This window comes from Gossypium hirsutum, chromosome A06 (assembly GCF_007990345.1).
Source record: "Gossypium hirsutum isolate 1008001.06 chromosome A06, Gossypium_hirsutum_v2.1, whole genome shotgun sequence".
Classification (NCBI taxonomy): domain Eukaryota; kingdom Viridiplantae; phylum Streptophyta; class Magnoliopsida; order Malvales; family Malvaceae; genus Gossypium; species Gossypium hirsutum.
This window is the reverse complement of record NC_053429.1, coordinates 73,764,173-73,783,414: the sequence shown is the minus strand read 5'-3', so window position 1 is coordinate 73,783,414 and position 19,242 is coordinate 73,764,173. Positions and strand designations below refer to the sequence as shown.

The 19,242-nt window shown below is 35.8% G+C and overlaps 2 non-coding genes across 2 annotated transcripts; one reads left to right on the top strand and one right to left on the bottom strand.

The window, feature by feature from the left end:
• The first annotated feature begins 9,192 nt into the window (after window positions 1-9,192).
• LOC121231593 (small nucleolar RNA R71) lies at window positions 9,193-9,299 on the top strand. The gene has a single exon (XR_005929650.1). It is a non-coding gene; the product is annotated as a small nucleolar RNA R71 (small nucleolar RNA).
• Window positions 9,300-12,368: 3,069 nt separating this feature from the next.
• LOC121231477 (small nucleolar RNA R71) lies at window positions 12,369-12,475 on the bottom strand. The gene has a single exon (XR_005929536.1). It is a non-coding gene; the product is annotated as a small nucleolar RNA R71 (small nucleolar RNA).
• Between the last annotated feature and the right edge of the window lie 6,767 nt (window positions 12,476-19,242).

Sequence of the window (19,242 nt, the reverse complement as noted above, 5' to 3'; positions counted from 1 at the left end):
TCTCTATTTTTGGCCCGTTTCTCGTTCCTTTCGCTCTCTTATGCTCACTAAGTATAAAACATGAAATTAAAGCATTAGGAGCATCGAATTCACCAATTCTAAGGAAAAATCATCCATAAAAAGTGTTAAGCATGGGGTAAAAATATGTATAAATTACGGTTTATCAAATACCCCCACACTTAAGCATTTGCTTGTCCTCAAGCAAAATCCTCAACTCATAATCAAAATAAATCCTTCTCAAGTTATAATCTCTATAAAAAATATCTCAAAATAATCCACAGGTAATCATACATTGAGAATTCAACTAAAAAAACATTAGAGCTTCAAACATTCCAATTTAAGTATCTAATCATGCAAAACGTAGGCATCTCTCTTTATCTAAGTGGTTACCTCGATTCAAAATCTCACGGAGTTTAACATCGTCACTAAAGATTCACTCAAATCACTCAAAGTGTTTAAGGACAATGAAAGTAGCACTCATCAGTCAATATGAAAAGTTATTACCATAAGCTTACATGAAAATCAAATCTCCACCACTATAAATTGAGATGAGACATCAATCAAAAGTTCTTTAGAGGGTTGTAACGTGGCTTTAGTTAGAGGGTGTGGTCACAAGCTGAAAGAAACGGTTAGAATCGAGATTGAATTAAAAAATCACTTAACTAGAAAAAGATTTAATCATCACTTGCGTACAACAAAGCTTCTTCTCAAAATATGGAATTTAAATACTTAAGCTCAAAAACAAAAGATACTACTAATGTGTATACACATTTATTTTAAGAACAAGCAAAATAACATAGTTTAACTTTTAAGAACAAGACATAGCTGAGCAACTATTTCAATTCAAATCTCGACAAAAATAGGGATCAAATTTAATTTAGGGGATTTCAACAATAACGGGTTAAGGGTTAATATTAAGGGTAATACAAGAAATGGCTTGTTAGCTCAACGGGGTTTACTAAGGGTTAATCATGGATGTAGGATTTTCATGACATGAGTAGGTTAATCCTAAGTGCCTTTCTCATTTTGACATATCAAATCAAATAGTGTGGTCTTAACATGCATAATCAAGCAAGTTCTAGAATAACAGTTCAATACTGATGAACTCATAATGAAAGTGCGAATGAAAGAATTAATAGATGCTCTTGAAGGCTCAAAATCTCACAAAAATTATGACTTTTTGATGTTTAAAACTTTTGAATTCCAACTCAAAGTAATACCTAAACTTTGGGAAAACAACCTAAAATTTTAAATTCTTAAAAATCAACTTATCATGCTTGATTCCCTAATGTCTTAAGTTTAAACAATCAATGCATAAATGTCTATGTTTCAATTCAAGATATATCAATCAAAATCATAAATCAATCAAAATTTTTCCTAAATATGATATGAGAGCTTTTCAAGAGAATAATGCAGTTATTTAGGGATTTTTCTGATAATAAAATGAATACCCCCACACTTAAGATCTACATTGTCCTCAATGTACAAAGATAGATATTTTGACAAATGTAAGTGTAAGTTCATAAGATAGGGAGAAAAGTGAAACTTCCTGAATGATGAATGAATTTCCTTGAACTGGAGTTTCAAAGAATAATTGCCGTGAGGATGGAGGAGGATACTCTGATAGTGGTAAACGTTCATTAGTCCATAAGTCCTGCCCCAAAAGAATATTATATCTGAAGTTGGTTATGGTCATTGTCGAGTAAGACATGGCGGTCCTGGAGAACTTTTCGCAATGGAGTTTCGAGTCCCTGAGTAATAGTGAGCTTTAGAGCTTTTTATAACTGTGATAGCATCAGGAACTCTTTTAGAAAATATATAAGGAAGAATGATTACCCGGTAGGAAATAGCCGAAATTCAAAATTGTTAAATAAAAATTATAAATCCTAATAAAAATAAGATGAATGAAAAAATAAAAAGTAGTCTTAAAATAATATAAAAGTAAAAACATAAAATAATAAATGAAAGTTTTTAAACATCTTCATCGCTAGATGGTTACGAGGTGGGGGTGGTGATGAGATGTGGAGGTGCTGACAGATCTGCTTTAGAGTAGCATCAATGTCGTCAAATCATTGAAAACACTGCTGCTCGAATCGAGTGAGGTGCTTAGAAATGTCAGCGTATGAAGCCGCCGCATGAACTAGATGAGAGGGTGGTGGTGGCTGAGACGATGGGTCCTCGTGCTATGGAGGGACATCATCAATAATGTCCTTGGGGGCCTTCTCCTCGGTAGATTGGGTGAGACGATATTGAGGATGGTAGGTTCCTCGGTACTTTTCGATCATCCTCATGCTTAGCATGCTTGAGATACTTTGTGGAGACATCTGGCCAATGAGGGTCAAGGATGATTCCTGGGCCGTGGTGTTGAGGAGCCCGAAGTGTCGAGCCAACCGAGTAACGTAGGGGCCAATGGATATGACCCCCTTCCTATACCGCTCTGTCTGGTGTTGAATGGCGAGGGCAATGAAATAGGCAAGGTCGATAACGTGCCCGTACGACATGCACCATAGAAAGTAGGCATCGTGAGTGTTGACGATGCCAATGCTCTCTCGCCTTCCTATTAATGTGTGAGCCAAAATGGTGTGTAGGTACCTTAGAGATGGAGGGAGAGCCGATGCCTTGGAGTGGCTAGGATTATAGGTGGCTGAACCTAGTACTAGTTCATCCCAGCACCATGAAGGAGAACGATAGATATGGCAGTTGAGAGTATCTAAGTCACTCTCCTCCTTGAACTCTTTCGTATATAAGCCTACTGCAGTACCAAATTTTGGGATGCTGAGCTAGTGGAGTAATCTGCCTAGGCGAAATTGCACCGTGCGTGGATCATCGTAGTTCGTCATTACGGTCTGAAGATGAAATGTTGAGCATAGTTCCATTGTGAGCTTGAGATATATTGGCTTGATGATCCCAAAGAAAATCTCCCAAGGATCGGTGGTTAGGAGGGCCTGAATTGTATCAGCCAACTGAACTTATTCTACTGCAGCCCAGTGGATGCAGCGGCCCATAATTAGAGGTTGGCCAGAAGTATTTGGAAAAGTTCTTCTTGGGGCCCGATGGGGAATTGCAGGAAAGGGTAGAAAATTTTTGCGGTAGGACCCGAGGAAGATGTCGTTCCCTTCCTTTTCTTTGAAACAGGGACAACGGACTTCTTTCCTCATGAAGACGACATTTTATACCTGTAATATAAATAATAATGATAGTAGGTAAACGAATTTGAAAAGGAAAAAAACATGAATTTGAACTAACGATTTCAGCCAAAACTACTAATACTAAGCAAACTCAACCAATATAATCAATTTGATAGCCTAATTTCATGACATTAGCATGGTAATAGCATGAGAATGAGCATAGTAATGGCATGGGTATGACAAGAGAATGAGGCTTTCTTAATAACGCAGTTCAACATGCAATGTATACTAAGTAACCTATGAATGCAAATCAAATGATAGAATAATGAGAAAAAATGAAAATAGTACAAGAAAAGTGAAAACTATTTTGATAATAAGCATCAGAAATAAGTAAAATAGAACTGAAGGGAGTAAACAAACGCTAAGGGAGAGAGATTGAGCGTCAAAAATGGAGTGGGAAGCGGCGCACGGGCATGGTAGGGAGGGTGTGTGGACTTGCAACTACTAGGGTTAGGGTTTTTAGATGAAGAAGACAATGAATAGTGTAGCCTATTTATAGATTTTGGGGCACACGACAAGGGAACACGCCCGTGTTCCCCAATTTTTGCCAGTGTGACTTACGAATTTTATATTTGGGCACATTTGACATTTTCTCCACGCCCATGTCCCTTGGGCATGTGGGTGCACACAGCCGTGTCTGGCTTCGTTCGCTTCTCCCATGCTCGTGTATGTAGACCCACGTTCGTGTTAATTTAACATGTTTGCCCACAGTTGCTTGGCACGAGCGTGTCGCACGCCCGTGTTAATTTGACAGGTTCAGCCATGGGTTGAAGGCACGGGCGTGTCGCAGCCGGTGCTATTTTGGCAGGTTCGCCCATGGCCATGTGGCACGACCTTGGAGAATTGTCGTAGCCCGTGTTGGGGAAATATTTGCCCTGTTTTGACACGGTCATAAGCATGCCCGTATGCTTGGCCATGTCTGTGTGGTAAACCTGTATTCAAGAGCTCCGTTAGTAAGTTAGGTGTTAAACACTAAAATTGAAAGAAGTTAATACAGTTAGTGCTCGGGTTGCCTCTCGAGAAGCGCTTATTTATAGTCTAAGCTCGACTTACCTCTCCATTTAGTGGTCATGGTGGTTGGAGGAGTTTATACTCCTCATTCCTGCTATCATTCTCATCAAAATAAGGTTTTAGATGGGTGTTGTTTACCTTAAAAGAGCCAAACTTGGGATGACTTACCTCGACTGTACTGAATGTGAAAATGCTAAGTACCGTAAGAGGGATTTCTTCATTTGGTTTGGTAGTGACAATGTGAGGATCTGTGGCATCTAATAATACTATATCTCCGACCTTAAGTTTATTTGGGAAGGTATTGAGCTCGTTTTGGCGTAGTTTTGGTTTATCGTGTGTTCTCGGTTTATGCATCCGCCATTCATCTAGCTCCTCAATTTGTAGCCTTCGATCTTCATGAATAGGTCCTCTGCTACTGCTTGAGAATGGCTCATGTACTTCCTTCAGACTCATATCTTGTAAAGTAGGTTGCACCATATTGTCAATTTTAGTAGAATGGTTTACACGATCACCTTCAATTTCTGATGTGTTGCCAGAATTGCGAGCTTGAATGGTGATTGTTTCGTCTCCCACACGGAGTGTGAGCTCACCTATTGTGACAGACCTAATTTGACCCTAGTCGGAATGTGGTTTCAGGACCACAAAACCGAGTCATAAAAATTAAAGTTTTAATTTATTCTTAGGAATGTGAATTTTCTTGAAAGGACTTAGTTGAGAAACTTAGAAAAGATGATAGGTAAATTGTAAGGATCAAATAACAACAAGGTGAGAAAACTTGGGTTTGCATGTCAAATTGCCCAAAACTCAAGTAGTGGCCGGGCAAGCAAGGATGGTTCTTCCACTAGGTTGAATTTTTAATGTAATGCTTTTATTAGTAAATGGTTAAAATAAATTAAAGAAAGGAAAGATCAATAAAATAAGAAAGCAAGAGAAAGTCTTCATCTTCTTTCTTTTTCAAGTGCCATGAGCTAGGAGAAAGAAGGAAGAAATGTTCTAAGACATTCGGCCATCCTAAGGGGTTGATTAAGGTAGGATTCATGTTAGTTTTGTTAAAGTTTTTGTGAAAATCTAGTTAGTAGCCAATGTCTTATTATATCCCATATGTTAATTTTCTACCTAAATAGGTAATTAAATGGCATACGGTTAGGGAGAGGTAAATGCTAAGAGTATGGTGCTTTTGATATTGTGAATGGAAATAGTAGAAAGGTGAAAGAAAATTTAGGTAGAAATGTAGTTATATGTGGATTTATATGATGTTACAAATAGATGTGAAGCTATGCTAGATTAGGAAAAATTCGGTCAAGTGTTCATGAGAGGAAACTATGTGTTTAAAAGAATAAAAATGATATTATAATTGATAGTATATGTATTCGGCCATCTAATTAAGTGTATAGGTGATGTTAAATCTAATTTTTGCACATTCGGCTATATAAGTATGCCCATTTGTGATATTACCTTTGATTGTATAAAATCGACTAAAATGAGTAATTAGTAAGGGGGGTTGCCTAATATACAAATATGTATATATGTATGTGTAATTGGATTATTGATAGTAAGGTGATATTATATGGTTATTAGCCGAATGGCTCAAAAGCATAAGGTAGAAAGATAAAAATTTACCGTGTGTTTCTTATGATATGAAATCATTAATATTTTGATATAAATATTTAGCAAGACGGTTAAACTAGTTTAACTTATTCGATTAAGCTCAAGAAGTTAAATGAGGGGAATCAAGCAAGGGCAAAGCAAAGAACATCGAGTAGCCGAGTTGGAACCGTTTTACCCAACACAAGGTAAGTCCTTAAGCATTTTTGTAAGGTTGATTAGTTTGTATATAAATAATACTAGTGAATCATAAAAGAATTCCTTTTGATGACTATTCTTTTGGAGTGATTTTCCTATTTATTAATGTGACCATATGTGCTATTTGAATTAAGTAAATTGCCTCATCATAATGAGTTAACATACGGCACTATGTGTGCGGAATTAAGTGGCACTATATGTGCCGATTTGGATGTTGAAGCATGAGAGAAAATCCAATGCACTGAGTGTGCGGGTTACTATGGCACTATGTGTACGAGTGTGACGAGCACTACGTGTGCAAATACGGTTGATAATATAAAGTGTGCATGAAAGAATGAAGTGGTAGAACTAGTAACTAAAATATCGAACTTGAGACATGTGCTGAGTGGGTATAAATTTATCTAGTGCATCATGATTCCATGCTTTGAGGAATCGGGTCTAAATCAATGGGGTTGTTTTGGTATTTGATTTGATTGTAGGACTTGGCATGAGATTGAATCGAAATTCTAAGAAATTATAGCATAGTTCGGTATGGTTGGAGTAACTGGTTTTGCATTATTTGCTTTCTCTTATGATCTTTTATAAATGGACGGTATGTAAGGCTTATGACTTACTGAGTTATATACTCATTTGGTGTGTTTGGTTGTTACTTATATAGGTTTCTTTGACCCATTTTGTGTGCTCGGGACCATCGTCGAAGTCATCACACCAGCTTGCAACTTTTTGGTACCCTCTTCTTAGTTGGTTTAAGAGAACATTTCAGCATGTATAGGCTATTATGTTTTGTTTGAACTTTAATATGTAAACTTTTAGCCATGCGAATATGGCTTAAATGCTAAGCTTGGATTTGGCCTCATGGGTGCTTAGTTATAAGGTTCAGTAAGTTTGGCCTTGATAATTCGGTTTGATTGAGTAATAGTCTAAGTCTATTTGATTATTATGCCGTATGTCATGGCTGATCATTTTTGGTGTTACACTTATGATATGGTTATTGAGTAGTATGGAAATTCTTGGTAATGACTAGCCATTGGAATGGCTAATCATGATCGTATTTGGTGTTATGTATGTCAAATTACTAGCTAATCCATGGAAATCATGAAATAGGTAATTTTTTTTACCATTAAATAGATTCAGACAGTAGTAGTGATGTGAATTTGAATAATTATGGAATCGAAGCTTGATGAGTCTGTTTTCATATGGAAGAAGCAAAACAGGTATATGAGCTATATTTTATGAGATGTTTAAATTTTTGTGAAACAGGGCCAGAGCGATTTCTAGATCCCCTGTTATGACTTTGGAAATTCACCATAAATTTTAAAAAAATAATTAGAAGTCATGCCTTATATATACAGATTCATTATTGAGTCTAGTTTTATTAGAGACACACGGCATAGGCATTGAAGCCCTGTACATGGAGATATCTAATTCGTAATGCATAGAGGTCAGAGTAGTCAAACCCTGATACAGGGGAGACTTTAACTAATAAACTGTACTAATTGGCCCAACCAAAATTCTACAAAAATTTTTATTAGATAAATATATGAGTCTAGTTTCAGGAAAAATTTGCGGAATTGGATTTCGAGTTACGGAACTCGAGATATGATTTTTAAAGCGACTGTGATGCAATTAGCCAGCTTGTCTAGAAAATTTTAAAATGGATTATATGAGCTGTTTAAGTAATGAATTAAGCCCGTTAACACCTTGTGTTCGACTCCGGCAACGGTCTCGGGTACGGGGTGTTACACCTATGCCGACATCAATAATTATTTTAGCAGTTGCTAAAAAGGGCCATCCTAAAATCAAAGGAGTGTTGCTATCCTCCTCTATGTCTAGAACAATGAACTCAGCGAGAAATATAAATTTATCGATTTTAACTAGCACATCTTCAATAATACCCCTAGGAAATCTTATAGTTTCATCTGCTAATTGAATGCTCATCCTAGTCTGTTTGGGTTTCCCAAGACCTAATTGTTTGAACATTTTGTAGGGTATGACGTTAATACTAGTCCCTAAATCAGCTAATGCATTATTAACATCTAAACTACCAATTAAGCAAGGAATCGTAAAACTCCATGGATCTTTTAGTTTGTTGGGTAGTTTATTCTATAGAATAGCTGAGCAAACTGCATTTAGCTCTACATGCGACGCCTTGTCCAACTTCCTCTTATTTTCTAAAAGCTCCTTTAAAAAATTCATTACGTTTGGAATTTGCAATAGAGCTTCAATAAACGGTAAGTTAATATGTAATTTTTTTAAGAGTTTAAGGAATTTCCCATTTTGTTCATCTGAGCGGTCTTTCCTTGTCGCGTTGGGGTATGGCACATGAGGTTTATATTTGACATTCACTGATTTGTTTTTATTATGACCTACCTCACCTTGATCTCTGCTCACCACAGTTTCTTGCTTCGGTTTTGGCTCAGACTCAATGAATCCTTCTTCATCTTGAACATTAATTGTGTTGAGCTGTTCCCTGGGGTTGGGTTCAGTATTACTTGGCAAGCTGCCTTGTGGTCGTTCGGAGATTAGTTTGGAAAGCTGGCCTATCTGAGTTTCGAGCCCTTGGATCGAGGTTTGTTGATTTTTAAATGCTGTCTCGGTGTTCTAGAAACAGGTTTTTGACATCGAGATAAATTTAGACAGCATCTCTTCAAGGTTCGGTTTCTTTCCCTGTTGATAGGGTGGTTGTTGAAAACCCGGAAGATCTTGTGGTCTTTGATTTCCTTGACCGCCCCACGAGAAATTGGGATGGTTCCTCCAACCTACATTATAAATGTTACTATATGGGTTATGTTGGGATCTAGAGTTATTGTTACCCATATATTGGACTTGTTCCTCCTCGATGCTAGGGTTGAAGGGCTGATACTCTGTGCATGCTCCTCCTCCATTCGTCTCGCACCTCATTACTGGATGTACCTGAGTAGAACCAAGTAAACCATCAATCTTTTTATTTAGAAGTTCTACCTGGTTTGACAGCATAGTAACCAAATCGACGTTATAAATGCCTGCTGTTTTAGTTGGCTTAGTCCTCATGGCTTGCCACTGATAGTAATTCAGTGACATATCTTCAATAAATTCGTAAGCCTCTTCACGTGTTTTGTTGTTGATGGTTTCCCCGGCTGCTGCATCAATCATTTGCCGAGTCGAAGGATTCAAACCATTATGCAACGTTTGAACCTGTAGCCAAAACGGTAACCCATGGTGAGGGCAGCTTCTCAAAAGGTCCTTGTATCTCTCCCATGCATCGTAAAAAGTTTCTAAGTCCATCTGCACAAACAAAGAGATATCATTACGTAATTTGGCTATTTTAGTCAGTGGAAAATATTTTAATAAAAAAATTTGCGGTCATTTGTTCCCAAGTAGTAATTGACCCTCGTGGTAATGAGTCCAACCACTGTTTAGCTTTGTTCCTCAATGAAAAAGGGAATAACCGAAGATGAATGGCATCGTCAGAAACGCCATTAATTTTAAATGTATCGCAAAATTCCAGGAAATTTGCCAAATGAGTGTTTGGATCCTCATCCTGCAAATCATCGAACTGAACAAATTGCTATATCATTTGAATTGTGTTAGGTTTTAGTTCAAAATTATTTGCAGCAATAGCAGGTCTAACTATACTTGACTCAGTTCCTGTTAAAGTAGGTTTAACATAATCATACATAGTATGCGGAGCAAGATTCTGATTAACAGCAATCGCAGGAGGTAGCGGATTTTCTTGGTTTTCAGCCATCTCCACGGTTGGGGTTGAAGTATCGTCCTCTTACTCATTCTCTATGTATCTTAAGCTTTGCCTTATTTCTCTTGATTTCTGCGAACTGTGCGATCGATTTCTTCGTCAAAACGTAGTGGCCCTGACGGGTTTCTTCTAGTCATAAACTATAAAAACCTGCCAAGAGAAAGAAAAAGTAAATTAATAAATAATAATAATAATTAAATTAAATTAACTTGCAAGAAAAGTAAATGGCTAAAGTAATAAAAATTGAGTGTTCCTAATATCTTAGTTCCCCGACAATGGCGCTAAAAACTTGATCGCGATTTTCGTGATGACAGTTTTAAATATTTATAAAGAATCGTTCTTAAAACTAACTATTATCACGATGTAGGCAAGTGTACCTATCGAACAGTAGTATAGTTTTAGCAAGACCGGATTGTCGAACCCAAAGGAACTAAAAGTACTAGTAATGACTGTCTTTTCATTATCTAGCCTAAGAATAAGGGGGTTTTGTTTTAACTAACTAATTATCTAAACTAAGAATTCACAGAAAATAGAATTGGGGAATTAATTTTCGAAAAATGATTGAATTAAGACAATACCTAAGAAAGAATCCAACTAGACTTCACTTGTTATTCTGACTTCGAATCGGACGATTTATTCATTTAACTTGTTCTGTAGAGATCTCTAATTTATGTTATTATCCCTATTCAAGACTAATAATGTCTAATCCCTAGATTGAATAATTGAGACTTTTCTCTAATTAACACCCTAGGGTTGCATTAACTCGATCTATAGATCCCCGTATTAGGTTTCACCCTAATCCGGCAAAATCTTGTCACCCTATCTCTAGGCATGCAATCAACTCCACTTAATTATGACAAATGTACTCTTAGGCAGGGTCTATTCCTCCTTTGAATAATAGCTTATCTTAGATCAGTATTCTGGGATATCAAAACAAGAATTGAGAACACATAATTAAGAACAAGTTAAATATTTATCATACAATTCCGAAAATAATAACAAGATTCATTTTAGGTTTCATTCCCCTTAGGTATTTAGGGGATTTAGTTCATAACTAAAAAGGAAAACATCTCAGAAGAATAATAAATACAAAACATAAAGAAAACGCAAAACTCCTGAAGGGAAATTGAGGGGACATCTTCAGTTTTGATGGTGAATCCGACTTCTGAGATGGATCAATCGGCTTCCCTTGAGTAGTTCCCTGCCTCTTTTTCTCCGTGTCCCCTTTTCCTCTTCCTTTAGGGTGTATTTATAGGCTTTAGAATGCCTAAAAGCCCTCAAATTAGCCTTTTTCAAATTGGACTCAACTTGGGCTCAGCAGGGACATGCCCATGTGTGATTACTTCAGGCCATGCTTGAACCAGTTAGAATTGCACGGGCGTGTGTTCTACCCATGTGAGTCGTGCTTCGATTCTGCCAAATTGACACGTCAGTGTGGTCTGCCCATGTGAGGAAGTCCAGGCTATGTTGATTTCGTACGTTGGCCCATTTTCTCTGTTTTTGGCCCGTTTCTCGTTCCTTTCACTCTCCTATGCTTACCTAAGTATAAAACATGAAATTAAAGCATTAGAAGAATCGAATTCACCAATTCTAAGGAAAAATCATCCATAAAATGTGTTAAGCATGGGGTAAAAATATGTATAAATTACGGTTTATCAATTTGCGACTCTAGCCGACCAAGCACACAAAGCTGAGGAACTGAGTAAAGAAAAGAAACAAGCTGAAAGAGAGGGTTAGGTTTCTAGAAAAAAGACTATGAGTAAGTCACAATCATCTGTTTCTAAGAAATTCAAGAGGTATTATGATCGTGTGACCACCCCTACAGGATATTCTGGAAGAGAGTGGAGCTCTCAACGTTCTAACCTGAGGTTTTCATCTCCATCTGTGACCAGTGTGGGTAATGTCGAGAATCCCAACCCAAAATGTAAACATTGTAACAAATTTAATCATGGGGAATGACGGTCTAGGAGTGGAGCTTGTTTCGGATGTGGTTCACTTGACCATTTTCTCTGAGATTGTCCAAAAAAAGAGTTGGAAAAGAAATTGAACCAGCTTTGGAGCTGAGTAATCCTGTCTTAACGGGCAGACCACCTTGCCATCCCAGTATTTGACGGTAAAATTCAAAGCACAGCTCATAGAAATCGTAGAGAAGTGAGGCAGAGTCGACAAAGTACAGTGGAAGAGCAAGAGGACATTATTATTACCGAGGAGATGGCTGATACCCAAAATAATTAGCTACCTCCTATAGTTGCAACAAATCTTGCTCCTCGTACTATGTATGATTATGCCAAGCCCAATTTAACTGGGGTGAATCGAGTATTGTTAGACTTGCAATTGCTGCAAATAATTTTGAACTGAAACCTAACACTATTTAAACGATTCAATAGTTTGTTCAATTTGATGGATTGCAGGACGAAGACCCATATACTCATTTGGCTAATTTCCTAGAATTCTGTGACACTTTTAAGATAAATGGCATTTGTGACAATGCCATTCACCTTCAGTTTTTTCCCTTCTCATTGGGGAATACGACTAAACAGTGGTTGAACTCTTTACCACGAGGTTCTATCACTATATGGGAATAAATGACCGAGAAATTTTTATTAAAGTACTTTCCATTGCCTAAAACAGCCAAGCTAAGGAATGATATCTCTTTCTTTATGGAAATGGATTTAGAAACCCTTTATGATGCATGGGAGAGGTATAAGGATTTATTGAGAAGGTGCCCTCACCATGGGTTACCTCTATGGCTATAGGTTCAAACTTTCTACAACGATTTGAACCCCTCAACAAGGCAATTGATCAATGCAGTCGCCGGTGGGACTCTAAATAACAAAACACCTAAATTGGCTTATGAGTTTATAGAGGAGATATCACTGAATAATTATCAGTGGCAAGTCATGAGAACAAAGCCGATGAAAGCAGCCGGTGTTTTTAACGTTGATGCAGTCACCATGTTGTCGAATCAGGTAGAACTTTTGAGTAAAAAGATTGATGGTTTATATGGTTCTACACAAGTACATTCGGTGATGCAGTACGATACAAATGGAGGAGAGATGAACAATCCAAAATGCTTATCCTTCAACCCTAGCATAGAGAACGAACAAGTCAACTATATGGGTAATAATTCTAGACCTTAGAATAACCCTTATAGTAACACGCATAATGCAGGTTGGAGAAACCATCCCAATTTCTCTTGGGGTTGTCAAGCAAATCAAATACCATAACTCCCTTCAGGCTTCGAACAACAACCTTACCCACAAGAGACAAAGCCAAACCTTGAGGAGATGTTGACAAAATTTATTTCGGTGTCAGAAACCCATTTCCAAAACACTGAAACAACACTAAATAATCAAAAAGTGTTGATTCAAGGTCTCGAGAATCAAATAGGTCAGCTTGCTAAGATGATTTTAGAAAAAGCACAAGGTAGCTTGCCTAGCAACATTGAAACTAACCTAAGAGAGCAGCTTCATGCAATTACAGTTCGAGATGAAGGAGGATTAGTTGAACCTGAACCAGAATTAATGTAAGAAAGTGTGGTAAGTTAAGGTAAGGTTGAGATGAGCCATATATTCAGCCAAAATCATAAGTAAGAAGTATAAACCTCGAGTTCCATATCCCATTGCGACAAAGAAAGACCACACAAAAAAACAATATGGTAAATTTCTTAACCTCCTTAAAATGTTACATATCAACTTACCATTTATTGAAGCTTTTTTGTAGATGCCCAATTTAGAAAAAATTTTAACGGATCTTTTGGTAAACAAACAGAAGTTGGATGATTCGTCGCATGTGGAGCTAAATGCAATTTACTCAGCTATCTTGCAAAATAAACTACCCAACAAATTGAAAGATCCAGAGAATTTTACTACTCCTTGTTTAATTGGTAGTTTAAATGTGTAACGCCCAGTTTTCGGGAATTCTGTGAATGTTGGCATAGGTTTAACTATGTTAGTGGGCCTCTAGAAGGCCCAAGCTTAAGATAGAACCCGGCAATTTTAGTTAATTTTTGTTCCATAAAAAAAAGGGGGTGAAATTATGAAATAGGACCTATGTAAAAATGTTTGAAAATGCTATAGGCTAAATTGAAGTGGCCAAATAAATAGGAGTGCAAAATAGGAGGATTTGCATGACAAACCTCCCATTTTACATGAAGTGGTCAGCCATCATGTTGTTGTAGACAAAATGTGCACTTGATATCCATAATTTATGGTACAAATTGATACAAATTGATAATGGGTTAGGTAAATGTTCCATGATAATGGGTTAGGTAAATGTTTTATGATAATGGATTAGGTAAATGTTTCATGATAATGGGTTAAGTAAATGTTCCATGATGGGAATTTCATGTCTTTTGTATTAAAGAATTAAATGGATGAAATATGAAATTTTATTAAAAAAAAGGGGTGAAAAGAACAAAGTTTTGTCCATTTTTGATCATCATAGCCTAAAGTTAGAGAAGAGAATGGAGAGGAGAAAGCTCTGGAATGTTCGGTCACTTGGGGAAGAAAATTGAAGGTAAATTCATGGTAGTTTGCTTCTATCTTGATGTTCATGAGTTCTTCTTGATTCTACCTTAACTCTTGAAGCATATTTTGGTTTTTGGTTGTGTTATGAGCATTTGGTCATGAATTAAAATGAAGGAAATGGTTGTTGTTTCATGTTCTTTTGATGAAAAATGGAAGATATGTGAAGTTGCGCCAAACAAATGAGCATGCATGTGCTTAGATGCTAAGGGGAAAAATCGGCTAATATGTTGTGCTTTAAAATGATGAAATGGAGATTATACTTAAGTAAAATCATAGATATGTGATGATTGATTGGTGATATACACGTTTAAAAAAAACATGCATGCAAGTTATGTGTGAAAGAGTGATTTGGTAATAAATCTGCTTGGGACAGCAGCAGTAACGTGAATTTGGAAAATCACCATAAATTGTGGGAGATGAGTTAGAAGCTGAATAAATTATTGAATTAAATCTTAATGAGTCTATGTTTAAATGAAATAAACAAGAACATATTTTGAATTCTGTACAATGAGAAATTTAATTCGTAATGAAGAGTGGTCAGATTAGTCAAACAGTGAAACATGGGAAACTTTAAGAAAAATCTGGTATTGATTGGCTAAACCAAAAAATCTGAAAATTTTATGGATAAAAGATATGAGTCTATTTTTAGCTAAAATTAACGGCACTTGATTTGGAATTTCGTAGCTCCAGTTATAAATGATTTAGTGATTGTTGTTCAGGAAGACAGCTTGCAGTGAGATTATGATTATGTGGTAAACATTGACAAAAATTTGTTAATGAGTTGCTTATTGATTTCTTATAAGCTTACTATGATCTGTAGGTGTGGTTGGCCGAATATTGTAAGCGGTTAATATGTAGTTCGTATTTGAATAGTTAGATTAATGTGTTAGTACTCCAATTGTAGGCAGTTCATGTGTGGATCTCGTCAGCATATCGTCGCAGACAGCTGTGTAACTAACACCCTCTTTCTTAGTCTGGATCGGCAAAAGTCGAAAAGCCGAAATGCCGACAAAATATTTTAAAATTATTTTCTGTGTTTATTTTGTGTGAATTTATATTTGTGAAATTTTCCTGATTTAATTTTGTCGTTTAGGTATCCGATTTAATAAAAGGACTTAATCGCTTAAATTAAAAATTTGTAGTTTAATGTATAAAGGGTTGAATTGTTATTGGCTTTAGAAAAGGAAGCCCTTAAGTTGGTAAACAAACAGAAGTTGGATGATTCGTCGCATGTGGAAATAAATGCAATTTACTCAGCTATCTTGCAAAATAAACTACCCAACAAATTGAAAGATCCAGAGAGTTTTATTATTACTTGTTTAATTGGTAGTTTAAATGTTCATAATGCTTTAGCTGATTTAGGAGCGAGTGTTAATTTTATGCCCTACAAAATGTTTAAGAAACTATGTAACAGCCCGATTTAGACCCTAATCGAAACGGTGGTTTCGGGATCACGAATCTGAGTCAAAAAAATATTTTAAAATTATTTTGTGTTTATTTTGCGTGAATTTATATTTGTGAAATTTTCGTGATTTAATTTTGTCGTTTAGGTATCCGATTTAATAAAAGGACTTAATCGCGTAAATTAAAAATTTGTAGTTTAATGTATAAAGGGTTGAATTGTTATTGGCTTTAGAAAAGGAAGCCCTTAAGTGGTAAATAGCCCATTGACTTATTAAATGGACAGTAGTGGACATATATTATATTGTTTTGTTATAACTTTAGCATGGATAAATAAGTAAATTAAATGTTAAGTTAATAAAATATATTATTACATAAAACATAAATAATAATAATAAAAGAAAGCCCTGTCCATTTTATTTCTATCATTTTCGAAACTAAAAAAAGAAAGGAAAGGAAAATAAAACCTAGGTTTGGTTGCTTTTCAATCTCAATCAAGGTAAGAGTTTAACTTGGTTTTTTATGATTTTTACGTTTTTGAGATCGTTGCTTCTAGTACTACAAAACCCATGCTTGAATTTTTGATTTTAATGAATATTTTTAGTTGTGCCATTGTTGATAGCTTGTGATTTTTGTTGTTTGTTGATGAAAAATGAAAGATATGTTTTAGATTAACATATTTTGTATTGGAGTTTTTGATGATTTTGAGTAATTAGGACTAAATTGCAAAAATAATAATTTAAGGGACTAAAATGTGAAATAAATTGAATATATGGACTTGTTTGAGAGTGGGTAAAATTTGGCCCAACATAAGTATAGAGAAATTTGGTGTATTTTGTGTTTTGCGCAATAGGGATTAAATTGAAAAAAATTGTAAATGTTAGGGGTAAAATGGTAATTTAGTTATTTATGTGTTTTTGGACTAAATTGAAATAAAATATGTTTGAATGAGCTTAATTTGAATATTTTTAGATCAAGAACTAAAGAAATCGGATTTGGATTGGGAAAAGTCAAAAGTTGTCGACTAGTCGATCCGTACCGATTTTTCGTTGTCCGAGGTAAGTTTATAAGCAAATAGACGTATTTATTTGGTAATTAAATGTTATATCTATATGCTGTTATGAAATGTAGAATTTTAATATGCTATGGCCGAAAATGATTAAATTTGACTACTACATTTCCGAGTTTGATTCGACTGAGTTAGGACGTCCGAAAGCCCCGTATGAACCTTAGGAATAGTTAGGATACATATTTCATGACATAGGATTCCGATATATGTGTGCAAGTAAGACCATGGCATCGATATGTGGTTCCAATATGTGTTTACGAGTAAGACCCTATCTGGGACAGTGGCATCGATATGTGGTTACATGTAAGACCACGTCTGGGACGTTCGTCACACCCCCGTACCCGAGACCGTCGCTAGAGTCGAGCACGAGGTGTTAACGGACTTGATTCATTAATTAAACAGCTTAAACAATTTATTTTAGAATTTCCAGACAAGCTGGCTAACTGTGCCATAGTCGCTAAAAAATCCATATCTAGAGTTACGAAACTCGAAATCCAATTCCGTAAATTTTCCCTAAAACTATACTCATATATCTACTTACTAATTTTTTCTATAATTTTTTGGTCAGGAAAATTAGTACAGTTTATTAGTTCAATTTTCCCCTGTTTCAAGGTTCGGCTACTCTGACCTATGTGTATTACGAATCAGATATCTCCCTGTATAGAGTTTCAATGACTATTCTGTTTGTTTATTATAAAACTAAATAAGGATTTCATACATGTAAGGTAAAACTCCTAATTGTTTTTGTAAAATTTATGGTGAATTTTTAAAGTCAGAATAGGGGATTCAGAGATCACTCTGACCCTGTTTCACAAAAACTTAAATATCACATAAAATATAACTCATTTACCTGTTTCATTTCTTCCTTATGAAAATAGACTCATCAAGATTCGATTCCATAACTTATTCATCACTTAATTCCATTTCTACTATTTTTAGTGATTTTTCAAAATCACGTCACTGCTGCTGTCTGATTCTGTTTTGTGGCCAATTTTACCTTTCCAAGGATTTTCATGGTTTAGTTAAGACATAAAGCATACATGTTATCATATATAAAATTGATTAGTCATTCCAATAGCTAATCATTATCAAACATTTTCATTCCATCCATGGGCCATATTGTAAGATTATACACACAAAATGATTGGAATGCTATACATGCCATATTTCCAGAAATTTCAAGTCATTATACCGCGATTGTCCAGTGATAGTGTGAGCGTGCCCCCAACCATCCCGATCTCCAAATTGACTTGTCAGAACTACAAAGAATGAAAAGGAGGGAGTAAGCATAGATGCTTAGTAAGTCCACATGCAAATAATAAATAACTTAACAAAGCAATTATACCAACCAACACTAGTATAATATCACCAAAACATGTATCACATTTCTATTCATCATTCATCATCTTACCATATTATTGTTGTCGTATCAAGTCTCAACCCGAGGGTTAAGTACATACCTATCCAAAGTGTCCATTCCACAACATTTACCAATACGTCTCTTGCATCTTGAGTATTCCACAACATTTACCCGTTGAACACATCAGAATATAACTCGAATACATGGAAAGTTTACACATAAGTGCCACATATGTAGCCAAGCTACCATGTAAGCCGCCCATAAGCAAACTCAGACTCAACTAAACAAGCTCGGGCGTTCGCATCCATAAGTGAACTCGGACTCAACTCAACAAGCTCGGATGCCTAGTTACATCTCACGAACTCGAACTCAACTCAACGAGCTCGGACATTCGCATCCATAAGTGAACTCAGACTTAACTCAACGAGTTCGGATGCCCAAATATCCTAATCTATTCCTATGGTTCAACGGGACTTTCCTCATTCGTACTCCTTTACCATTCTCCTTGGAATACCAAAACGATACTTCGGTAGTCTTTCACATTTTTCACATAATTCATAAAATTTTTGCATGTTGTCCAACAATGACCGCAAAGCATAGAATTGCATGATAACAATCATAATATCGTATAAATAACATTAAATGATTTAAAATAAAGGTTATATTACAATATTTACATATGAACTTACCTCGATACAAAATGAAAATAGTCGAGCCTATTCCTCGTATACTTTATTTTTCCCCCGAGCTCTACTCGAATCTCTTTTCTCTTGATAATCAAGGCTTAAAAGTGTTGAAACCCTAGCTATTGTGGAGAGCAAAATTCAGCAACAACTTATGGAGAAGATGATCATTTTTGTGTTATTTTTCCCATTTTATTTCATTTAATATCCAAATGACCAAAATGCCCTTCCTTACTAAACTTTCAAAAATTCCATCCATGTCCAATTTTTGTCCATAAACTTAGAAATTGGTCAAATTCTATTTAAGACCTCCTAATTAATATTTCAAAGCAATTTCATACTAGAAACTTCTAGAATGCAAGTTTTGCAACTTATTCAATTTAGTCCCTAACTTCAAATTAAGCACTTTATATATAAAATTTGTTCACGAAATTTTCACACAATCATGCAATCATATCATAGACC